Source organism: Natator depressus, chromosome 11 (genome assembly GCF_965152275.1).
Source record: "Natator depressus isolate rNatDep1 chromosome 11, rNatDep2.hap1, whole genome shotgun sequence".
Taxonomy (NCBI): domain Eukaryota; kingdom Metazoa; phylum Chordata; order Testudines; family Cheloniidae; genus Natator; species Natator depressus.
This window is the reverse complement of record NC_134244.1, coordinates 70,470,131-70,496,487: the sequence shown is the minus strand read 5'-3', so window position 1 is coordinate 70,496,487 and position 26,357 is coordinate 70,470,131. Positions and strand designations below refer to the sequence as shown.

At 44.8% G+C, this 26,357-nt stretch overlaps 1 protein-coding gene across 4 annotated transcripts in view; it reads left to right on the top strand.

The window, feature by feature from the left end:
- AGAP1 (ArfGAP with GTPase domain, ankyrin repeat and PH domain 1) overlaps positions 1-26,357 on the top strand; it is a 680,051-nt gene that overhangs the window by 200,525 nt on the left and 453,169 nt on the right. The gene's annotated exons all lie outside the window — the stretch shown is intronic.

Genomic DNA, 26,357 nt, shown 5'->3' with positions numbered 1-26,357 from the left:
ATGAGAGAAACAGCCTAATTTATACTGAAAATAAAAACTCTTCAAGAAAGCTTTGCCAGCCAGAGCAAGGAAATTCAGTTAAGAAAGATGTTCCATTTTCACCCATAGCACTTGCACCATTCATAATTACACTGTGCCTACCTAAAAATTTTCTCCTGTAGTTCCAGTTGAAAAAAGTAATTCTCTGTTGCTCACCATCACTGTCTTCTCACCTTCCCTGCGTGTGCCTGCGTTTCAGGTATTGCATGAGAGTGAAAAATAACATACAAAATGAGTGTGTGTTTTACTTTTCAGTGATTTCTGTGCACCACATGGATTGTCTGGCTGTTAACTTTGTTATTTATGTAAAGTCTATATTTCATTAAATGCTTGTTTTATTTGAATTCTGCATTAATGATGATCACCAGTTCACTCCTGGGGGAGTTGTGCATCCTTGCGTGTGCACAGAATTCATGGCCCCGCAGATTTCTTTGCTTCTCCCCAGAAAAGTGGCTTCTGATAGGGAAGCAAAGAGCCCCTCCCCAGGAGTGCAGGCAGGTCGGTTTGGGTGCCTGGAGTAGCCAGTAGAGACGTAAATCACAGCTGCGGGGAAGGGGATCGGCAGTCATGCATGTGTGAGAGAGAGACGCTCTGTCCCGCTTGCTTGCTGTTGAGGCACACTCAGTGTGGAGGGCAGGGCTTTGGGGTGTTTCTGAGGAGGTGGGCATGGGACAGGCACTGTCCCCTCAGGCCGAGCAGAAAGTAGCAGCCTGCCTGCTTAATGACTTGTTCCCATTGTTCTTCTTGAATTCCCCCGAAGTATAAAACAGGTGTAAAAATGTGAAGGCAACTTTACATCGCCAGAGTGGTGTAAAGGAGCCTTATTTTAAAGGACAGTATGGCCTTATAAATGTTTATGGTGTTTTCAGTCCAAAAATTTAGGAAATGCTTTAGTGATTAGAACTGGTCTATCAAAATGTGCTCCGTGAACTGTTGCTACTGACCTTTCTGGCCATGGTCGGTAGCCAATATAAGTTGTGAGTTTGAGTGCCCAGCTCTTGCTTGCTCTTCAGCTGCCTATGGTGTAACACTGAGCATATGGTTGCATATATTGACTAATAACTAGAAGTGTCAATATTAGCTACATTACTATTAGACAGAAGGGGTTTGTTGATTTCTTCCAATGCTCCCCACTCCTATTCTCCAGCCATTGTATTGTAGTTTAAATAAATTACCAAAATAATTGAAACCAGTGTGATTCTACTGCATTATTTTAACAAATAAAATATGCAGAATTTTTGCAAAATTTTAAAATATTGTGTGCAGAATTTTTAATTTTTGATGCACAATTTTTAACTTTTTGGCATAGAATTCCCCCAGGAGCAACAGTTCCTGCCAATGCTGAAATGTCCGGATTTTCCTGAAATGCTGAGGCGGGCAATCCAGTAATATTTTAATTTCCCACCCTCCAAAATGCCTTGACAAGAAAGTCTCTTGTGCTTCTATCTTGGTTTAAAAAAAACTACTATAATAAACAATCCTGCTTTATTTAAAAGTCTTTCAAACACTAATATTATTCTTTGACAACAAATATGTTTTGTAGGTTTTCTCTTCACTGTTCACTAAAACTTTGTAGAGCGAGAACTGAATTCTACTTCTAATGATATCCTATCTAATCCTAATCTTTTTGTACATTTACAAATGTGTTAGATTAGAATCTCTTATGGAATAATTAAAAAATATTAACTGCAACTTAATATATCCTTTCAAGAGTTTTCTAAGGGTAGAATATTCCTGCTGCAGAGGTGTGATCTTTTCTGGTGACTTGAAATCTCACCGCATATTTGTATGAACAACATACTTTGTAGCCTCTCCATCCAGACAGTATAGATTGGAAAGATTAATGGAGCTATAAGTATCCATAAACCAGGTATAATTGTGGCTTCTTACTGTGCATCTGGTTGATAATTTATGAGAACAAATAAGGGGTCAGTTTCCTTATGTGGAGACAGAAGAAAGCTGGGAAGATTGATGGCACATTTAACTTAGTGAAGATGAAGTTTGATCTGGGTGATGACCTTTAGCATCTTAGTCTTTTCTTTTCTGCTTTATTGTTGCTTAATGAGGGAGAACTGGGCAAGCTAGTGGGAAGTTGCAGAAATCATCTACAGCAACTTCTGACAAAGTATTTTATGAAATGCTTTGTTTCAAAGTAAATTGACTTTAATTTTTCCACTTTTATGTTGACGGAAGGGGGCTTCTTACATGCCTGTTGAAAATTCTCCTTTCCCTTCCCCTCGCTGTTTTTGCCTACTTTATATCCTTTGTCTTGAGCCCCCGTGGTGTTACCACCATCCTTTCCCTAAAAGAGATTAGTTGGGTTGATTCAGCAGTCTGTTGGCAATTATGCTGAATGACAAGGAAGTATGTTAATACAGCATGTTTTAAAAATAATTCAAAAAATGTTTTTACTCAGGATCTGTTTAAAAACAATGCAAAAATGCTCTTTTGCTTTGGCTTTGCGCCAGTGCATCTAGGGCTTTTCACAACCACTGTATGCTTTTCAGGCAGAGAACAAGGATTAGATTATTTGTGTAGGTAAGAATAACCACAGATGTAGCAGCTAGAAAAAACAAACAAACATGGCATTATGCCAACATTTCTGATAGAGAAGTCCATATTAAGTTTAAAAAGAAACTGATATACCATGATGGTGAAGAGATGATTTTAAACATCCAGGCCCAGTGTTTATTGTATTATATAACAGCAAAATTTAACTTAGCGGTGGTTGCTATTACATTTTGTATCCTTGGCCATCTGGCTAACATAGGTAAGGCTTTGTTTTGCTTGCTTATGCATTGATAGGAATATTAATAAAACTGTTCTGGAAAGAAGTCTGCTAGTTAACTGTACAACAGCACAAGTACGATACTATTGCAGTCAGAATTAATGGTTATTGAAAAATACTTCAGTGTTCATTTATGTATCTTTAAATGTATTTCTGTCAAGAGGGTAAATCCCTTCAAAATTCAGTAAATTAGAGGCTTAGATCTTTAGTCATGTTAGACCTAAGCTACTTATGTATCTTTGTACAAGCACTAAGTATTTAGATCCTTTTGCCGGTTTTTCTACATATTTCTGACATGTCTTATGGGTGGGTAGTGCATCTATGTGACAAATAGAAAATGTTTAAATTAAAACCATATGTGCTGCTGAGTTTTCATTCTTTGCTCCACTGTGGAAAACATATTTGTGAAACAATCTGTCCTAACAACAAATGAACTGTGATGGAAGAAGAAACCATTAGATTAAATAAATATATCATTGTTAAAAACAATGACATAATTTACTTTTGTAAAAAGACTTCTGCTTTTAAAAACAGTTTTTGTGCTTTAGAGCTATGGCTCTTCTTGGAGTGCTTTGTTCATGTCGATTCCGATCAGATGTGTGTGCGCACTTATGCACGGTGGCTGGGAGATTTTTCCTATAGCAGCATCTGTCGGGTCGGTCCGGGCGCCCCCTGGAGTTGCACTTTCATGGCGCTCAATTTTGAGCCCTGCCGACCTGCCACCTGCTCAGTTCCTCCTTACTCCCTCTTCTGACTCCCCGGAGCCGTGATATGCCGTGGTCCCCAGGGTTTAAAAACTCCGTGGTCTGCATAAAGTGCATGTCAAAGAGTGATCCACACTCCTCGTGTTTATGGTGCCTATGGGAGTCCAAAAGGATCGCTGTAAGATCTGCCACGAGTTCCGCCCTAAACTCGTAAAGAAAGGGAGCAGTGGCTTAAAGTGATCCTCCTGGAGGCAGCTCTACGCCCCCATTCGAACCCTGGCTCAGAGGACCTGGCTCCTAGCACTTCCTTGTTGATACAGAGCGCCTTGCTGCCATCGAGTTTGGTGCCAAGAAAGGGCTCGTCCCGGGTTGCTTGGCACCGGCACGGCACCTCCCAAGGCCCAGCAGAGAGCAGGCACCGATCTCACTCACTGGTGCCTCAGAAGAAAAATAAGCTGGACAGTTGGTCACCCCCGGCTAAATCTAAGGAAGTGAGACTCCAGGTGGGCCACAGTTCCGGATCTCCCATTAGGGCTGCATCAACTCCTGCCCAGGCGAGGCAGTTGAGTCCGGGTCCCCCACTCCCACCAGTCCCTGCAGGCCAGCAGCTGCCGCTTCCTTCAACGTCGGAAGCTTTCGAAGCTGCTCGGGATCTGCTACACCTTACAGTGCCGTTCTCGCTCCCTAGGAGGGAGGAACCTCTGGCTCTGGCGATCCCACCCCACCCCCAGGTGCAGTCAAGAGGGAAGCCGGCAATGATATCCAGGCATTCCCCCCTGCACATCCTTCGGCACTGGCCCACTCGGACAGAGAGCCTTGTCGCTCCCCAAGCTCTGGACACTCGATGCACTGAAGCTCAGCTCCTCCGTGGTCTTCAGTCTCAGAGACCTCAGAGTCTGACTCCTACCGCCCTTGGGGGAGTAAGAGCCAATGATCGACGTCAAGGTGAGAGCTCCAGGTGTGGCCACCTCAATGGCAGAATCCAACACAGGGGCCATTCTGGACCCCCTGAGCCTTTCACCAGAGCCAGGGAGGGATCCAAGGGCATTGCTCCACAGCGTCTTTGATGGCCTGAGCCACATTCGCCCCGCCATCAACAGCGCAGCTCGCCTTGGTGCCTACCCACACGCCGACACCATTGACTATGGCGCCTTCACCAGCATTGGCATCAGCGACTCTTTTGGCCTTGGCGCTGACAGCGATCTCTGTGCTGATTGCTGCTCCGGCACTGACAGCGGCACCTTAGTCGGCTAAGGCACTTGGTTCGGCACCAGCTCCACCGGTGGCACAATCGGTGTCTCCGGTGCCCGTACCAATGCAGAGTTCAGTATTGACTGCCCTGGCGCTGACAGGCACTCCATCGGCACCGACTTTCCCCCGGGACTCCTTGAAAGCTGCTGGCAGGGAGCAGCTGCTGCTTATAGGGGCTTCCTCCTCGTCTCTGGACGAGGCATTGGTAGCCACAGCCCCAGCGCTTGAGGACAATAGGGTGCTACAACAGTTGCTGCGAAGGGCTGCTCAGGGTCTGGGCATTAAGGCTGAGGAGGTGATTGAGGAGGCTGATCTGCCCCCTCAGGTCCTTCTCGTATTGCCGTACCACTTAAGACTATTTGTGGATACCACCAAGACCCTGTGGCAGACCCCAGCTTCCTTGCCACCCACTGCCAAGCACAAAGAGAGGCGTTATTTCATGCCCTCCAAGGGGTATGAACATTTGTATTCCCTCCCGACTCTCTTGTCGTGGACGCTGCCAATCAGTATGAGTGGCAGGGTTTCAGGGGCCCTCCACTAAAAACAGTCTTTTGGGGAGAAAGGTCTACTCTACAGGGGGTCTTCAGCTCCATGTTTTGAACCAGCAGGCCATCGTCAGCAGGTACTCTTTTACACCTATGTGGCTATGGCCAAATTTGCAGAACTCTTCCCTTCAGAGTCCTGAGCCGAGTTCTTGGCCTTGGTGGAGTAGGGAAAGCTAGTCTCCTGGGCTTCCCTACAGGCTGCGTTAGATGGTGCTGATGCCACCACTAGAGTCATGGCTACTGGGGTGGCCATGAAAAGGGGTTCCTGGCTCCAAGTCTCGGGGTTCCCTTATGAGGTCCAACAGACCATTCATGACCTCCCATTTGAGGGTGAGACTCTTTTTTTCTATGAAAAGACAGACGAGGCTGCATAGCCTGAAAGACTCACGAGCTACCCTCAGGTCTTTGGGCCTGCACCCTCCCGCCACACAGCAGAAACGCTTTAGGCTGAAACCTCCTCCAAGGTTCTGTCAGCAGAACCGCCAGGACGGTTCTTGCAGGAGGAACATGAGTGGCAGGAAAAGACAACACCCGTTCTCAGGCCAGGGCTCTGGCCAATCCAAACCATCTTCCGGTCCGAAACAGGCCTGTTGAAGGTGCAGTAGAGGACCGCGCACCAGATCCCCAACTGGAGCCATGCTGCCTTACCTTCTTGTCCCGACTGTCCCCTTTCTACCGTGCATGGTCCTGTATCGCCTCGGACCTTAGGGTGCTCTGAGTGGTAGAGAGGGGAATACTCCATCCAATTCTGTGCCCTTCTGCCCTTCCACCCTCTTTCCCCGTCCCTCTTCAGGGACCCTTCTCATGAGTAGCTCCTTATCCAGGAGATGCAGTCACTCCTATCTCTAGGGGCAGTGGAGGAGGTTCCTCAGGAGCACAGGGGCGAGGGCTTTTATTCCTGGTATTTCCTAGTACCAAAAGCCAAAGGCAGCCTCAGGCGTATCTTGGACCTGCAAGAACTCAACAAGTTCTTGAAGAAACTCAAGTTCCGCATGGTCTCTTTGGCCTCCATCATCCCCTCACTGGATCCAGCAGACTGGTATGCCACCCTCTACTTCAAGGACGCATATTTTCATATCGCAATCACTCAGCCCCACAGGAAGTACCTCAGGTTTTGGTCAACAGTACCCACTACCAGTTTACCGTCCTTCTGTTCGGCCTGTCAGCAACACCTCGAGTCTTCAAGTGCATGGCAGTCATCTCCGTGTTCTTGCGCAGGCACCAGGTACAGGTGTTTCCGTACCTCAACGACTGGCTGATCAGGGGCCACTCCAGGACCCAAGTGGAAGCTCAGGTCAGATTCATCAGAGCCACCTTTGACAACCTGGATTTCCTTCTAAACGAAGCAAAATCGGCTCTGTCCCCTGTCCAGAGGATAGAGTTTATAGGGCAGTACTGGACTCTACCCAAGCCAGGGCATACCTTCCGGAAGCAAGGTTTTAGGCCCTGACTGATACCATTCAAGGCCTCAGACAGTTTCCCACCATCACATCGAGAAAGTGCCTGAAGCTTCTCAGACACATGGCTACCTGTACCTACATTGTGTGGCACGTCAGACTCCGACTTACACTGACGAGAGCCTGACTGAAGAGGTCTATCACCCAGCCTGGGACAGCTTGGACAGGATCGTGACCCTGCCTGGCCTGGTCCTTGACTTCCTCCTGTGGTGGCTCGACCCTCAGGAGGTGTGTTCAGGGGTTCCCTTAGCCACTCTGCAGCCATCTCTGTCGCTAGTGATGGACACATCAGACTTGGGCTGGGGGACACATCTGGGAGACCTCAGGACTCAAGGCCTCTGGTCTCAGGTGGACCTGGGTTTCCACATCATCGTCAGAGAGCTGAGAGCGGTGCGCCTGGCATCTCAAACCTTCCGGGCACGCTTAATGGAACAATGTGCATCAGTCATGACGGACAATACAACAGCAATGTTCTATATCAACAAACAGGGGGGCGTACACCTCTCTCTCCTGTGCCAGGAAGCCCTCATGCTGTGGGACTTCTGTGTAGAACATCGATACACCTGCAAGCGTCGTACCTTCCTGGGGCACAGAACGAGCTGGCGGACCACCTCAGCAGGTCGTTTCACAGCCAGGAGTAGTCCCTTCGTCCGAGTGGTCCCTTGGTCCGGACGTCATGATTTCAATCTTCCAGAGGTGGGGCTTTCCCCAGATAGATCTATTCGCCATGCGACACACTACGAAGTGCCAGCAGTGCTGCCACTTCCAAAATCACAGCCTGGGCTCCAGTGTGGACGCGTTCCTCCTCCCCTGGGGAGTTCTCTCCTGTACGCCTTTCTGCCCGTACTGCTCGTTCTCAAGGTGCTCCTCAAGATCCAGACATAACAAGCTCTGGTCATATTGATAGCTCCAGCCTGGGCCCATCAGCACTGGTACACATCTCTCCTAGACATGTCAGTGGAAGCCCTGATTACCCTACCGCTCTTCCCGGACCTTCTGACACAAGATCACGTCCGTCTTCAACATCCAAACCTTGAGTTGCTTCACCTCACTGCATGGAAGCTCCATGGTTGAACCCGATGGAGCTTTCCTGTTCAGACCAGGTTAGACACGTCCTCCTTGGCAGCAGAAAACCCTCTGATTGCCACATGCCTTGCCAAGTGGAAGAAATTTTCAGTCTGATTGGCTCAGCGCCGTTCATCCCCGATGCTTGCCTCAGTGCCGCATATTTGGGACTATCTCCTCCATCTGAAGCAGCCGGGGCTTTCGTTGTCATCAGTAAGGGTGCACTTAGCTGCCGTCTCGGCCTTCCACATGGGCACGGAGGGATGCTTTGTGTTGGCTAATCCTATGGTCAGCCTGTTCTTAAAAGGGTTCGACGGGCTATACCCTCACGTCTGGCAGTCTATCCCTGCCTGGGAACTCAACCTGGTTCTTTCTAAGCTCATGGGGACTCCCCCCCCCAAACTTTTAAACCATTAGCGACATGCACCCTGCTCTCTCTCTCTTACAAGGTGGTGTTCCTAGGAGCGATAACCTTGGTCAGCAGCGTGTCTGAGCTCAGGGCCCTAACATTAGGTTCTCCCTACACCATGTTTTATAAGGACAAAGTTCAGCTCAGGCCTCATCTTGCTTTCCTCCTGAAGGTTGTCGCAGTTTTACATCAACCAGCACATCTTTGTCCCGGTATTGTACCCTAAGCCTCATTCCAGCAGCAGGGAGCAGGGCTCTGGCTTTTACATCGAGGGAACGAAACCGTTCAGAAAATCAGTCCAGTTATTCGTGGCAGTGGCGGACAGAATGAAAGGTCAGCCTGTGTCGTCACAACACATCTTGTCATGGATAGCGTCCTGTATTCACGAATGCTACAGTGTGGCAGGGGTTCCTGCACCCCGATCACTGTGCACTCCACCAGGGCGCAGGCTTCATCAGCAGTGTTCCTGGCTCAGGTTCCCACTCAAGAAATCTGCAGGGCTGTGACATGGTCCTCTTTCACCACATGCTATGTGATTCCCCAGCAGGCCAGAGACTATGTGACCTTTGGACAAACAGTGCTTCAATCAGTGGAAGACTCTGACCCCACCACCTAAACTTGGGCTTGTGAGTCACCTGTTTGGAATTGACATGAACAAGCACTCAAAGAAGAAAAAAATGGTTACTCACCTTCTCGTAACTGTTGTTCTTCGAGATGTGTTGTTCATGTCCATTCCAGTACCCACTCTCCTTTCCCTCTGTTGGAGTAGCTGGCAAGAAGGACCTGAGGGGGTGGCGGGTCGGCAGGGCTCTATATTGAGCACCATGAAGGTGCGACTCTAGGGGGTGCCCGAACTGACCTGACAGATGCTGCTATGGGAAAAATCTTCCAGCTGCCGTGCACATGAATGCGCACACACCTGATTGGAATGGACATGAACACCACATCTTGAAGAACAACAGTTATGAGACGTGAGTAACCTTTTTTTTCCGCATTTTGCATTTTCGTTTGGACAGAAAAGGTATGTGCCTAAAACTGAAAACTGGCAGTTTGCATAAAAATCTGTTTGTTTTTTGTATTTTTAGAATTTGATTGAGTTGCCCATAAACATTGGCAGCTAGTCATTTATTCAATTTTCCATTACAATTTCCAAATAGAAGAGAGCAAAATAGAAAGGAATTGACAGCTTTTTTAATGGATGTTTGTTTTCTTTTTTTAACAATAATGTAAATGGACCTTTGTTAGGCACTATAACAGTGTTTCTGTGTGGTGTGAGGAGAAGGCCAAACTGCATAAATTCTGTAAGTCTTTTCATATTCTGGCCAATTTTTTTTATAAATTCATTTCACTTAGTGATAAGTTGGTAGTAAATTTCACTGTTCCTTTTTACAATATTTTGCAACTAAACTTGTATCAGTGAAGTGTAAAAACATGGTTAACAGTATGTGGGGTCACTTCTGTACTTTAAAAAATGATTTCTGAATTTTTGATAGAATAAATGATAACATTGGGGCTCACCAGGAGATTGTCCAGGAATCAGCCTGTGTTCAGGAGGACATTTAATTTGTGTTTCAAGTGAATCGCCGTTGAATGGCTTGGGTTTCTGGCTTTATGATAAACGTCAGATGAGTGAAGAGAATGAGTAGAGATGATTTTATAAAGCTTTGGAGAGAAAACCAAAATAAGTGTATGTGAACAATACTGTACTGGCACAACTTCCTTCTCTCTTCCTTCTTACACCAGTGATACAGTGAGTATTGATGGAAGTTCTAGAGCAAACAAAAGGAAAATTAGGAGAGTGATGTGAATCCCTATCCTTCCTGCCTCCCCCCCACTCCTGAAATAAAACTGAATAATGACAAATTTTGAAGTTGACTTTGAATATTAAATCTATTGGATATTGTGGAAGTATTTTATTCCTTATATTTATTCTTGTCTGTTTATACCACCACCATCATTGATTTATATGGAACTTAACAATCAGAGGGAGATAAGACCTCTGCATTCATAAACTCAGTCTGACTCTAAACAGGTATAGTATAAATGACTTAATATTTAAGTGTAAGTAGAAAGAGATGGCATTGAAGAAGGATCAGCATTGGAGCATAAGTGGAAAGCAGTAAGTGTTAAGGAGATATTGAGAGGAAAGGAGGGGAGGTGTTTGCTTGTGGGTAAAGGAGGCAATTCCAAGGATAAAAGCCATGAGATGACAGTATTGGAAGGGACAAAGACAGCACTAGGGGATACAGATTAGGTAGACTATAGAGTGGAAGGGAAGTGTAAGAAAGGAACAACTCTAGAAAGCCTAGCAGGAGCTTGTTTTATGCAGAAGAAAGAGCCCATGAAAAAGGGTTGCGGGTTATGTGGTCAGATCCAGAGAGAATATAACAGTGTGATGCTTGATATTCTAAGTATAGAGATTATTTCTTGGATATCTTGTAACAAATTTATAAATGCACAGAGTAAAGGGTTTGGTTTTTGAGACCGACTGGAAAAAACAAACCAACAATGGCGTCAAAGTGTGTTTCTTATCTGACTGTACCTGGTTTACATTTAAATTGATTTTCACTGTAAATCTATTGTGCAATCAAGAGAGGGAAGTGCAGCAAACTTCTCAGGTATGTCAGTAAGTTTGTGATATCTGCACCCCGTCTCTCTGCCAGTAAGATAAGTATTGAAGGATTCATGCTCTTGAGCACCAGAGTCATAATTCAATACTAGGTTAAAATTTTTCTCTAGTACAGAAGTGTACCTATGCGCTACACAGAATGATGCATAGGTAGGGTAGGTTGGAGGGAAGGTGTCCTAAAAATGCTTCTCAAGTTCTCAAAAAACTGGGCATTTCAACTTAGTTTTATTTATAAATATCTGTTTCAAAACAGAAACTCTTAATAGTCTTGTAACCTTTAGACAAAATCACTGATTCGTATGAAACTCATCATACCTCTTCTTCAGCTTTCCCAGGAATACACAAATAAGTAGCCACAGCAAATATGCTGCTGAGAAACTTTTTGGAAATATTCCGTATCTACAATCAGAGGACTATATTGTGTACATTTATTTACTTTTGTGTGTTGTTTATGTATGTGTATAATAGTTTGTACATGTACTTTATGTAGCTTGTATATTGGTCCCATCTTCTCAATAGATGCATAATTACAAATGAATAATTTAATAAACAAAGTAGTTGAGAATGCTTTTTGTCACGCAAAACCCAACCATAGGAATTGTTGCACCGTACAACTTACTACATTTTTACTTTCTTCTGATTCAGTGCACCATCTTTCTTCTTGTTATGCTGGGAAAAGATCCTTTTGCTGCACGTATTCCTGAAATAAACCCCTTACTTTCTTTGTAGTGCCTTGTCCTATAAAAGAACAGGAAAGGGACCTTGGGATACCCAGAGGCAACTTTTAAGAGGCTTTCTAAGAATCATAATAGATTCAAGCCTTTTATGTCTTTTCTTGAAAAGCCTTTCTTTTCTTTCCTCTTTACTCCCTTGAGGGACATTTGCCATGTTTATGTCAAAAATATATATGTACGATTCATGAGTTTTGGTTTTAATTAATCGTCAAGGCCAAAATAATGCAGTGGTACAAGGGACAAAGTACACAGGCGGAACAAGAGATTGTACAGTAAATCAGATGGACTAGGCATAAGGGCAGCAGCAGATGGATGTATTAACCTTGTCAGGTTGATAACAATTGATTGCATGTAGAATCAAGGCATATAGGCAGTTTGATCAGGTCTCAAAATATAAGCTGTCTTCTCTTGTCAAAACTATGACAAGATACAGACTGAGAGAATTTAGATGGTTTGAACTCTTCAAGCAGGAGAGACAAAAATGTGGCGGGGGAATATCTATCTGATAACATTCAGATACAACTACTGAATCGGTAGCATGACTGACTAGCTGGCTTGTTAATGAAGCTCTGTGGAAGGAAACAGTTTGATTGGAACTTCAATATGACACAAATTCCCAAGTGTAAATTATTAAGGCATTTTAAGCCGATCAGATTGTGTTGGCCCTGGAGCTAGGAAGACAACTACTTGCCCTATAACCATGCTGTTAAGGTCAGCTGTAATGCTTTTGCTGCTAGTATCTGAAGCTGGACTTAAAATGGATGGCAGAGCTTTCTTACTAGAAAGTTATCTCATTTGGCACCCATTTCCATGACTGTATGTGCTCCAGTTACAATTTGGTGGCTGTCAAGGCACAACGGGGCAGGTTTATTGTATTTTGTTTAGTGTTGTATTTAAATTTTTTTGTGATGGCATGGTGTTCTTCTCAAGTAACCAAAGTGGCATTGTCAGTAATTTTTAGGGTTTGTGCCCACTGTGTATTTTATTTTGAGCTTCTCCCTGCCCAGCATCTATTTTACTTATAAAATCCGTTAGTGTGCACCAGTCCAAATTTCAATCTAGTGTCATTACTGAAGGTAACTGTGGTTATTTCCTCAGTGGCCAAGATCTCAGTGTTGCTAATGGGGAAATTATTGCCTGATAAAGTCGCCTTCTCACTATATATGCCCTTCACGGGAAGTCATGTCTCTATAGATATTGCCTCCTTTGGGCATGAAAACTCTCATGTGACATCCAACTAATATAAAAAATGAATTAAGAATTGTTCTCTGACACCGTTAAGAGCCTCTTCAGGCTTTCACAAGTAATGCTAATGCGGGTGAACGGTGGTATACACATGGTCTCCCTCAACCTGAAACTCGCACTGCCTCTGAAAAAGTTAAGGGGGCAGAAATCTCTTTCACGCAGATGTAAGGGACTTTGCTTTTACTTGAACATCTGATCTCAAGTATCAATTTCCTGATCAAAGTGATACAGTGGGAAACTTCATGTAAAGCTGAGACTGTTCAGTGATGGGAAGAATTGACTTATAATCCTGGCTATTACCAGGCATGATAGAAATGAGTATTAGTCATTTGGCAAGTTGAAGCAGTTCCTGAGATACAACAAGAGAAAATACCACTGTGCACCTGGTAGCTAGAACAAGTGCAGGGTGCTGATATGAGGTTCACAGCCATGCTCAGTTGTTGCAGAGCTATCTGCATGATTCCCAACCAGCCCTGTCTGGAATTTGACCGTGTTTCAGGCTCATTCAGTTTGGGAAAAAAAAGTCTGCCTATAGCTTTGGTCAAAATGAAGCCAATTTATGTTGTCTAGAGGGGATACTGTATGGAGTTGTGCAAGAATTGCAGGAACAGCTAGGTATCATTCCCAGAGTAAAGCTACCCATGGGCATGACAGGACATGATTGAAACCATCCATGTATGTATAATCAGAGTAATATAACCCATTTTCCATATTATTTCTCTCCTCAGACAGTAGGACACAAACAATGGAGGGCTCTATGTACAACAGTGGTTTTCAACCTTTTTTCATTTGTAGACCCCTAAAAAATTTCAAAGGGAGGTGCGGACCTTTTTTGAAATGTTAGACATAGTCTGTGGACCCCAGGTTGAAAACCACTGATCTTACAACATCTGAATAAGTTCCTAAAGGAGGGTTATCTGCACATTCCCATTTTATTATCCCATAGATAATTCCTTCTTATGGATAACATTTCCCCCCCCCCCCCAGCTTGATCAAGACCTTTTTATCTGATACGTGCTCTGAGTCTCTTCTAGGATCATGGCAATATTCATACTGGCTTTAAAGCACAAGCAAACTCAACTACTCTCCCAGGACAATTTTTCTGATTAAAGCTTTGTGGAATATATCTTGTGTTTATAATAAACAGACACACAGTGCCAGTGAAGTCAGTTCTTGGCCTGGGTTCCAGATGAATACTATCAAATCCAAGGTGTCATCTTAGGAGAATGTTAACAGAAGAAAGATAAAGGAGTTTGAGGCACAAGTGGTCTTCTCGTCCATCCTCCCCATGGAAGGAAAAAGCCTGGGTAGAGACCGTTGAATCGTGGAAGTCAACGAATGGCTACACAGGTGGTGTCGGAGAGAAGGCTTTGGATTCTTTGACCATGGGATGGTGTTCCAAGAAGGAGTGCTAGGCAGAGATGGGCTCCACCTAACGAAGAGAGGGAAGAGCATCTTCGCAAGCAGGCTGGCTAACCTAGTGAGGAGGGCTTTAAACTAGGTTCACTGGGGGAAGGAGACCAAAGCCCTGAGGTAAGTGGGGAAGTAGGAACGTGCGAGAGAGCAGGGCTCCTGCCTCATACTGAGAAAGAGGGACGATCAGCGAGTTATCTCAAGTGCCTATACACAAATGCAAGAAGCCTGGGAAACAAGCAGGGAGAACTGGAAGTCCTGGCACAGTCAAGGAATTATGATGTGATTGGAATAACAGAGACTTGGTGCGATAACTCACATGACTGGAGTACTGTCATGGATGAATATAAACTGTTCAGGAAGGACAGGCAGGGCAGAAAAGGTGGGGGAGTTGCACTGTATATAAGGGAGCAGTATGACTGCTCAGAGCTCAAGTATGAAACTGCAGAAAAATGTGAGAGTCTCTGGATTAAGTTTAGAAGTGTGAGCAACAAGGGTGATGTCGTGGTGGTAGTCTGCTATAGACCACCGGACCAGGGGGATGAGGTGGACGAGGTTTCCTTCCGCAACTCACGGAAGTTACTAGATTGCAGGCCCTGGTTCTCATGGGAGACTTCAATCACCCTGATATCTGCTGGGAGAGCAATACAGCGGTGCACAGACAATCCAAGAAGTGTTTGGAAAATGTAGGGGACAATTTCCTGGTGCAAGTGCTGGAGGAACCAAGTAGGGGCAGAGCTCTTCTTGACCTGCTGCTCACAAACCAAGAAGAATTAGCAGGGGAAGCAAAAGTGGATGGGCACCTGGGAGGCAGTGACCATGAGATGGTCAAGTTCAGGCTCCTGACACAGGGAAGAAAGGAGAGCAGCAGAATACGGATCCTGGACTTCAGAAAAGCAGACTTTGACTCCCTCAGGGAACTGATGGGCAGGATCCCCTGGGAGAATAACATGAGGGGGAAAGGAGTCCAGGAGAGCTGGCTGTATTTTAAAGAATCCTTATTGAGGTTACAGGGACAAACCATCCTGAAACGTAGAAAGAATAGTAAATACGGCAGGCGTCCAGCTTGGCTTAACAGTGAAATCCTTGCTGATCTTAAACACAAAAAAGAAGCTTACAAGAAGTGGAAGATGGGACAAATGACAAGGGAAGAGTATAAAGATATTGCTCGGGCATGCAGGAGTGAAATCAGGAAGGGCAAATCACACCTGGAGTTGCAGCTAGCAAGAGATGTTAAGAGTAACAAGAAGGGTTTCTTCAGGTATGTTAGCAACAAGAAGAAAGTCAAGGAAAGTGTGGGCCCCTTACTGAATGAGGGAGGCAACCTAGTGACAGAGGATGTGGAAAAAGCTAATGTACTCAATGCTTTTTTTGCCTCTGTCTTCACGAACAAGGTCAGCTCCCAGACTACTGCACTGGGCAGCACAGCATGGGGAGGAGGTGACCAGCCCTCTGCGGAGACAGAAGTGGTTCAGGACTATTGAGAAAAGCTGGACGAGCACCAGTCCATGGGGCCGGATGCGTTGCATCCGAGAGTGCTAAAGGAGTTGGCAGATGTGATTGCAGAGCCATTGGCCATTATCTTTGAAAACTCGTGGAGATCGGGGGAAGTCCCGGATGACTGGAAAAAGGCTAATGTAGTGTCTATCTTTAAAAAAGGGAAGAAGGAGGATCCTGGGAACTACAGGCCAGTCAGCCTCACCTCAGTCCCCGGAAAAATCATGGAGCAGGTCCTCAAGGAATCAATTCTGAAGCACTTAGAGGAGAGGAACGTGATCGGGAACAGTCAGCATGGATTCACCAAGGGCAAGTCATGCCTGACTAATCTAATTGCCTTCTATGATGAGATAACTGGCTCTGTGGATGAGGGGAAAGCGGTGGACGTGTTGTTCCTTGACTTTAGCAAAGCTTATGACATGGTCTCCCACAGTATTCTTGCCAGCAAGTTAAAGAAGTATGGGCTGGATGAAGGGACTATAAGGTGGATAGAAAGTTGGCTAGATTATCGGGCTCAACGGGTAGTGATCAATGGCTCGATGTCTGGTTGGCAGCCGGTATCAAGTGGATACTGGAGGATGGTGTGGATTGCACCCTCAGCAGGTTTGCAGATGACACTAAACTGGGAGGAGAGGTAGATATGCTGGAGGGTAGGGATAGGATACAGAGGGCCCTAGACAAATTAGAGGATTGGGCCGAAAGAAATCTGATGAGGTTCAACAAGGACAAGTGTAGAGTCCTGCAATTGGGACGGAAGAATCCAATGCACTGCTACAGACTAGGGACCGAATGGCTCGGTAGCAGTTCTGCAGAAAAGGACCTAGGGGTTACAGTGGACGAGAAGCTGGATATGAGCCAATAGTGTGCCCTTGTTGCGAAGAAGGCCAATGGGATTTTGGGATGTATAAGTAGGGGCATTGCCAGTAGATCGAGGGACGTGATCGTTCCCCTCTATTCGACATTGGTGAGGCCTCATCTGGAGTACTGTGTCCAGTTTTGGGCCCCACACTACAAGAAGGATGTGGAAAAATTGGAGAGAGTCCAGCGGAGGGCAACAAAAATGATTAGGGGACTGGAACATGTGACTTATGAGGAGAGGCTGAGGGAACTGGGATTGTTTAGTCTGCGGAAGGAAGAATGAGGGGGGGATTTGATAGCTGCTTTCAACTACCTGAGAGGTGGTTCCAAAGAGGATGGCTCTAGACTGTTCTCAGTAGTAGCTGATGACAGAACAAGGAGTAATGGTCTCAAGTTGCAGTGGGGGAGGTTTAGGTTGGATATTAGGAAAAACTTTTTCACTAGGAGGGTGGTGAAACACTGGAATGAGTTACCTAGGGAGGTGGTGGAATCTCCTTTCCTAGGTATTTTTAAGGTCAGGCTTGACAAAGCCCTGGCTGGGATGATTTAATTGGGGATTGGTCCTTCTTTGAGCAGGGGTTGAACTAGCTGACCTCCTGAGGTCCCTTCCAACCCTGATATTCTATGATTCTATGAAGATGAAAAGGAAAACACAGGGCTTAACAGAAAGAGTAGTCCAGTCCATATTATTGGAGCCTATTGGGAATATGGATTTCATACACAGATATGCTTCAGTGTTCCAGAGTTCATATGAGACATGCCCAGTAAGTCCCGTGATTCCCTCTGCATCTTGCCCCCATCATATTCATTTTCACAGATAAAGGTTCCAGTGTATTTTCTTAACTGCCTTGACTGGTGATGTAGCAAATCAGATTTTTTTGAGGGGATCAACTCTTGAGTGACTCAGGCAGAGTGAATCTTATGCTAGATGCTAGCTGGGTAAGGGAGGGGGTTCATTCCGGTCCCAATTCAGTTAAAGGAATAGATCCCTGAAAAACAGCTAAGAGAGCATCCACCAATTGGAACAAAATGATTCATTGCAGTCAGAGATCACTGTTCCTTCCATGGGTACTTAGATCTGTGGTGTTCAGGACAGTCCGGAAGTCTGTTGGAATTTCCATAGATAACCTAGAACAACACAATCATCCCTACCTCAGAAAATCAACCCCTACTAACCTTTGCAGAGCAAAGTTTCCTATCTCTAGCTGCACTGCCCAGTGAGGGGCAGGAAGACTCAAGACTTCATGTGAGAAGTTGGTTATCAGAGTGGCTACTGCACCCAGGAATATCCTCACTAATATGGTGCACTGTTGATTGACTTCTTTGCTTCTGGGAATAGTGCCCTGTTGCCTTTCCATATGTCAGGATCTAGGATGTGAGGTTGTGAATGATCTCTTGAAAAGCTGGACAGTGTGTCTGCAGTATGCCTTCCTATGTTTTCCACAAGTTCCTAGAATAATGCAAAGATAGGAACAATTGAGCAGCAGTTTATACCTGTCTGTTGAAGAAGCTACAGCTCTCAGACTGCCATTCTAAACTAGTGTGCAGTGTTGTAGCCCTGTCGGTCCCAGGATATTAGAAAGAGATGGTGGGTGAGGTATTTAGAGTAGCAGCCGTGTTAGTCTGTATTTGCAAAAAGAAAAGGAGTACTTGTGGCACCTTAGAGACTAACAAATTTATTTGAGTATAGGCTTTCATGAGCTACAGCTCACTTATGAAAGCTTATGCTCAAATAAATTTGTTAGTCTCTAAGGTGCCACAAGTACTCCTTTTCTTTTTGGGTGAGGTAGGATCTTTTATTGGATCAGCTTCTGTTTGTGAGAGAAAAGGTCTTTTCTTTTGTGTCTCACCAGCGGAAGTTGGGCTAGTAAAAGATATTACCTCACCCACCTTGTCATGCTAAACCAGGGATTGGCAGCCTTTGGCACGTGGCCCGCCAGGGTAAGCCCCGTGGCGGGCCAGGCCGGTTTACCTGCCGTGTTAGCAGGTTCAGCCGATCGTGGCTCCCAGTGGCTGCAGTTGCCGCTCCAGGCCAATGGGGGCTGCGGGAAGCGATGGCCAGCACATCCCTCGGTCTGCACCGCTTCCCGCAGCCCCCATTAGCCTGGAGCAGCCAACTGCAGCCAGTGGGAGCCACAATCAGCCGAACCTGCTGATGCAACAGGTAAACAAACCAGCCCGGCCCGCCAGGGGGCTTACCCTGGCAGGCCGCGTGCCAAAGGTTGCCGATCTCTGTGCTAAACTATTGAAATACAGCCTTGAGTTCTTCCAGGAGGGCCTTAATGTGGGTTTGTGAACAAAAAGTCTGTTCTTTTCAAGCTTGATTCCCTGCAGATGTCCTCCTCCTTCCTATCCATTAAATCAGACCTTCTAGTAGCTACTATCTCCAATCTTATGAATGTTATAGTTGTGAGTTTTCTCAGCTAAGACTCAGTAGTCTTTTAATACAGATATGAGGTCTTCACAACTGTCATAGCATTCATTCCTTAAGTAAACTCAATAAATATTTTTCTGACAGCCAAAAAAAAAAAAAATTCTTCCTACTGTTTAGCATTAGTGTCCATGCTCTTGAGGACTGGATAATCGCAGTGCAGAGAACTCATGTCTCCTGTATGAGATCTAATAGGTGGCCACATGGCTATCAATATATACGTTCAATAAAATTCCACTGGTTGGTCATCCAGTGTTCAGCCATTCCCATATTTGGCAGTCTTAACATATTCCCAGGGAAGATGAAGGTTTATGTAATATGTCTGGTTTTGCATGATCCTGTTTCCCCCCCTGGAAGGCACGCTGCTACAAAAATACCATTATGGGATCTCTGGACCACAGCACAAAGAAGAATAGGAAAATGCACGTGCTTACCTGAAAATTTCCTTTTTTTGGATAATGAGGTCCACAGATGAGTCGCACCTTGGAGCCAAATGCATCCACCAGAATAGAGGTGGAAATTGATATCCATGGACTTAAATTAGTTTTGTTAGGTAGGGCTTTGGAGCTGTGCTCCGGCTCCGCTCCAGCTCCAGTCAAACACCTGCAGCTCCACTGCTCCGCGCTCCAGCTCCACGCTCCAGCTCCGGGCTCTGCTCCAAAGCCCTATTATTAGGGAGAATTTCCCATAATCCTCAGTAGGATAAATTGTTGTGCATCCTCCTCAAAGTATAATTAACACAGTCCTTAATTTAGAAAAGTAGAACTGGATTATCTTGGCTGTGGAAGTTGACTTAACTGGAAGAAACTTCAGGTTGTGGGGCATTCCCCTGCTGCTAGTGACCAATGGGTCTGGTTCTACCCTAAGCTACAAGCGGGCTGAAGGATGCATTGTAATGAACCTGTGGACATTATTACTGGAAGAAAGGTAATTCTCAGGTAAACACATGTACATTTTCCTAGTTTGTCAACAATACAGATGAAGTTAAACATTTCAGCACTAACTTCTCAATTTAATATCGTCAATACAAACGTTAAATAGTTTGTCAAAAACCTATATTTTGTGAGGGCATGTGGGAACAACTCAACATCTCATTTAATACTTTTTTAAAAAAGTTAATCATTCTCCAGTGTTTGCAGTTATTCTACTGCAATTTTTACTTCTACACTAGAATTGAAAAGTGAAACTATAAATAGAGTGTATGTTCAAGGTTAATTAAAGTGTTAATAAAGTGGATAACTAGCAAAAAGTATAGATTCCAGATTCATTTAATGCATTGTGAGTAACACAAGTAAGGAAATGTATTTTAAGAATATTTTAGGAATATAGTTTTACTTGACTTTTACTTCACCTTCTAAAAATCAAGGGTTGGCAACATACAAATTATAATCAGTGTATAACCTAAATGAACAAGACACATAACTGTGATTATTTTTAAAATTCATTCCTTTCCTATGTTGTTAAACGCGATATATTGCATTCACTTGAATTCCAACGTTAAAGGAATGTAAACATAAGCCTCACAGTTCACCTGCTTCATAAATGATTCTTTTAAATATGCAAATCTGTTCTAGTATATTTAAATCCACACTTAATAGTTTAGTTTTTTATTGCACTAACTGTGTACTAACCCAACTTTCCCTTAATGTGCTATAAAGTGTGGAAAAATAGGGGAAAAATTGTATATGGATCTGTCTAATTTGTGACATAACATACCCACTAACTCAAGCTGCATTGCGTTCCTTGTATGAAATGAATGTTAAAAATCTTGTCAGTCCTGTTTTACCTGCAAGTCTTTAATTTTTCTCACCTAAGTTCTCAAAAGCCCACAAATTAACTCAGAATCAGTCATTCATTATTCCAAGGTTTCGGAGTTATAGTACTAATTGGTGATATGTATATTTCTTCTTCTAACTTCCACTTACATAGCGATTTATTCATCTTTTCTTGCATATGTCATTTCTGCTGAAATTATTGGAGGTACTACATGCCATAAGGAGAGGTGAACAGGTGGTGCTGCATGAAATATTGTGTTTTTAATTCTTGTTCATAATTGCCCTCTAAAATTACCATCTTAATTTATAGTAAGAGGGGAAATATTCCATCAAAAACACAATTAGGTTAAAAAGACAAAACAATAATAATGAACTTTTTTGGGGGCAGGGAAAAATTATTTATACTTACTGAAGATAACTGACTTTTGAAAAGACTTAACTTAATTTTCTGGGCTGAAGTACCATTACTCTTTTAGTAGGTTGTAGCTTTTTAAATAAAATATCTAGAATATTGAAGATTGGGGAAAAATAATTAGACATTGCATTTGTTGTAGTATGCCATATGTCACTTGCAGATCAGAGTTAAAATGCGCAAAAAACGAAAAAGAAAAATAGAATCCTCTAATTTAAACCAAAATGTCAGTTATACAATAGGTTTGTATTTATTGTGGATAAAGTCCTGGGATATGTTAGGCATGGAGTCATTGCTTGTCAACTAACTCCTTCTACTTAAAATAAAACTGTTTGTTCTAAACATTTCCAAATGAGTACATTATTTACATAATAATTTAAACAGGAGCCACTGTTTATGCAACCATTTTGTAAAAGGCAGAACAGTCTTCCAATAGCTCAGGCCTCTGGATTTCACTTCTTTTTGTGTACAGTATTTTTACTGTAGCCTTTTAGTGAAGAGAAGGGGGTCAGAAAGGGGATTGCCACTCAGGTTTTAAGGGGACCAGGCACGTACAATATACCACTGGGCCCTGCTTGAATTCTCCTTTACTCATCTGGTATACCTACTAATGATTTCTCACTTCATATTTTTTGTCACAATATACAGGCTCTTGGGAGTGACGACTTAAGGCTCTGGGCTGGAGTGGGACCCTTGGGCATAGGCATAGTTTGACTTCTGTTTTTTGGGGGTGGGGGGGGGGTAAAGGGCTGGTAGGGCTCAGGCCAGCTCCGTACAGTGGAGGGAGTCCAGGGAGGGAGCGTCACCTCCACCCCTTGACTCACCTCAGCAGGCCACCTAGCGTGTCTGGCTTGGGGGTGGGGTGGAGGGGCTCAACCAAAAAATATAACTCAAAGCGGGGACTCAGCTCAAAAAGTTTGAAAACCACTCAGGGTGCAGGCAGGGTGTAGCTAAACACACAGACATAGAATCATAGAATATAAGGGTTGGAAGGGACCTCAGGAGGTTATCTAGTCCAACCCCCTGCTCAAAGCAGGACCAATCTCCAACTAAATCATCCCAGCCAGGGCTTTGTCAAGCCTGACCTTAAAAACCTCAAAGGAAGGAGATTCCACCACCTCCGTAGGTATACCAGTACTTCACCACCCTCCTAGTGAAAAAGTTTTTCCTAATATCCAACCTAAACCTCCCCCACTGCAACTTGAGACCATTACTCCTTATTCTGTCATCAGCTACCACTGAGAACAGTCTAGATCCATCCTCTTTGGAAACACCTTTCAGGTAGTTGAAAGCAGCTATCAAATCCCCCCTCATTCTTCTCTTCTGCAGACTAAACAATCCCAGTTCCCTCAGCCTCTCCTCATAAGTCATGTGTTCCAGTCCCCTAATCATTTTTGTTGCCCTCTGCTGGATGCTTTCCAATTTTTCCACATCCTTCTTGTAGTGTAGGGCCCGAAACTGGACACAGTACTCCAGATGAGGCCTCACCAATATCGAATAGAGGGGAATGATCATGTCCCTCGATCTGCTGGCAGTGCTCCTACTTATACATAAGATGATCTGTTCACTTTGGCAACTAACTGCATTGCCTCTGTAGTGCTGTTGCCTTAGCTGGCCCATGGAATAAGGAATCAAATCGATTCACAAGCAGAACTGTTGCATACTCTCACAAATTATTGTTGTTCTACCTCTTGGTCAGTAGCAGTGTCCCCTCTAATTTTCCCCATGCGTGTATGGAATTAATTTTGTTATGTGTACCAATATGGAGGTGATGGTTGGGCTGGGTTGGAGCCGGTGGAGGGGCACCTCTTCCCCAGCTGCAGTGGGTCTGGGTCTGGGCTGGGGCTGGTGGGGAGAGGCATCTCTCCCTGTTGCAGCACCCTAGCTATCTAAAACTAAACACAAACTAAACAAGGATGATGAGTGCTTGCTCATGTCTAGGGTGACCCGACAGGAAGTGGGGAAAAATCAGGACAGGCGGTGGGGGGTAATAGGCGCCAATATAAGACAAAGCCCCAAATATCAGGATTGTCCCTAAAAATCGGGAATTCTGGTCACCCTACTCATGTCCATTCTAAGTAGGTGTGTGTGCACGCCGCGTGCATGGTTGTCAGGTTTTTCCCTTAGCAGCACCTGTCAGGTCGCCTGTGGAGCCTCCTGGAGTCACAGCTTCATGGTGCTGTATATCGGGCCCTGCCGACCCCCCACCTCTTCTGTTCCTTCTTACCATCCGTGATGGTTGTTGGAGCTGCTTCTCTCTCTTGCTGTGACAAGCGATTCCCTAGTGGACATTTCTCTTTGTATCCTGTAAATAGTTAGTTTACCCTCCTAGACCTGTCAATGGACACACTGATCACCATGCCCGGGGTCCTGGATTTGATCACTGAGGACCACGGCCACCTCTGGCATCCCAGTCTCGAGTCTATTCACCTCACCTTGTGGAAACTCCATGGATAAACCCCTTGGAGTTGGCATGCTCAGACCCTGTTAGAGAGGTCTTCCTTGGCAGCAGGAAACTATCAACTATGGTCACTTAGTTAAGTGGAAGAGAATTCTCCATTTGGTCATTACAAAAGGGCACTCCCCCTTTGCAGTCTTTCAGAGTGGTAGCCGTGTTAGTCTATCAGCAAAAACAACTAGGAGTCCTTGTGGCACTTTAGAGACTAACAGTTTATTTGGGCATAAGCTTTCATGGGCTAGAACCCATCTGATGAAGTGGGTTCTAGCCCACGAAAGCTTATGCCCAAATAAATGTGTTGGTCTCTAAGGTGCCAGAAGGACTCCTCGTTGCTTTTACAGTCTTTGATTCCCTTTATCCTGGGCTGTTTATTACACCTGAAGAGCAAGGTCTGTTGATGTCGTCAATAAAGGTGCACCTGGCTGCAATCTTGGCCTTCCATCCCAGATTTGCCAGTCTATTGGTTTTTGCTAACCCAATGGTTGGCCATTTCCTCAGAGGACTAGATAGACCGTACCTCAAGTAAGATAACTGATCCCTCCATGGGATCTTAACTTGGTACTTCCAAGTCTGATGCAGGGGCTCGCCTCTGAGCGCTTAGCTACATGCTCACTTCTTTACCTTTCCTGGAAAGTAGTGTTCCTGGTGGCTATAACTTCAGCCAGGAGGGTGTCTGAGCTTAAGGTCCTGACTGCTGAACCTCCATATACTGCCTTCTGTAAAGACTACGTTCAGCTACGATCCCACCCGGCCTTTCTTCCAAAGGTGGTTTCGCAATTCCATGCAAACTGACATTTTTCCTTCCAGTTTTCTTCCTTAAGCCACCCGTCAACAACCGGGAGTGAATGCTCCATTCCCTGGACGTCAGGCATGCACTGACCTTTTATGTCGAAAGAACTAAGCTGTTTAGTAGATCAACATAACTCTTTGTTGCAATTGCGGAAAGGATGAAGGGGCTTCCAGTGTCGTCCCAAAGGATATCCTCATGAATCACAGCCTGCATCTGGGCATGCTATTACTTGGCAAAGATACCTGCCTCCGCTCTGACAGCGCACTCCACCAGGACACGAGCATCCTTGGTGACGTTCCTAGCTCAGGTCCCCATTCAGGATATCCGCAGGGCAGCAACATGGTCATCAGTCCACACCTTTACGTTGCACAGCACCATTACACAGCAGGCCAGAGACGATGCCGCATTTGGAAGAGTGGTGATGCAGTCTGTGATCTCCGACCCATCCTCCTAGCGAATGTTTGGGAGTCACCTGCTTGGAATCAACATGAGCAAGCACTTGAAGGAAAAACGGTTACCTACCTTTTCGTAACTGTTCTTCGAGATGTGTTGCTCATGTCCATTCCAAGACCTACCTGCCTCCCCCTCTGTTGGAGTAAGCAGGCAAGAAGAACTGAAGAGGCGGGGTGGTGTGTGTGGGGAGGGACGGGGAGGCGTTGGCAGGGCCCTATGTATGGTACTATGAAGGTGCAACTCCAGGGGGGGCTCCACAGCTGACCTGACCGGTACCAATAGGGGAAAAAACCTTCCAGTGACTCTGCACACGGTGCGCACACACCTGTTTGAAATGGACATGAGCAGCACATCTCAAACAGTTACGAAAAGGTAGATTACTTTTTTTTTTTTCAGGCTCTCTGCAATTTCAGGCAAGTGTCTCTGCATTGGTTAGAATTGTTTCAGATTTTGGAGGGTTCCTTCGTAACCATAACAGCTAGACCTATTTTTTTCATTAAAGCTGAGGGTCCAGAGAACAGCTGAAGCATCTTCGTGCCACTCTGGTGTGGCTAATTCTTCCTGCCACCTCAAAAGGTGTATCCCCCATTTAGGGAAATACTGGTTTATTTTGTGTCTTCCCGCCGCTCATCCCCACATTTATAAGAATATATGGCTGGCACAAGGGATTAATACTCCACATGACTGCAGGGGGAAGAAGGAAATTAATCTTTCTTGTCTTTTATTTTGTGATGGTTGAATATGCCACTTTGAAAACATCACAGTAGTAGAAAATACTCTTGAGCCTGCTTAGTAGTCTAATACTTAATACTGCATTGTCTTGTATGACACATCGGTTGAACTTTGAGGATACTCACATTGAATTAGCAATAGACATCCTTGTGGTTTATTAAAGGACTTGCATCTAGCCATGCTTAGGTGGCTGCAATCCGGACCCTCTGGCTTGGGTTTTGTAAAGGAGGCAGATTCTCAAGACTTTACATTGGCTATTCAGAACTCTTCTAGCTAAAACATAGTGGCTTTTTACAGTTTTGCTTTTGAGATTATTAATACAGTAGATGAAACCTATGGCTATAATAATTGCAGAGTAGGTTAAATCAGTATAATAATTTTTAGAAACCTTACATTAATATAGGATGACATAAATAGCTTAGCATTTGATTTTGTTAAATTGACGTATTTTACAACGCCAGGATGTGTTGCTCATGTCCATTCCAAGACCCCTCTGTCGGAGCAATGCCGGTAAGAAGGAACTGGAGAGGTGGTAGGTCAGCAGGACCTTATACACGGCACCACAAAGGTGCCATTCCAGGTGGTGCCTGAACCGACGGGTACCGCTAGGGGAAAAACCTTCCGGCTACTGTGCATGCAGCATGCACGCACCTAATTGGAATGGACATGAGC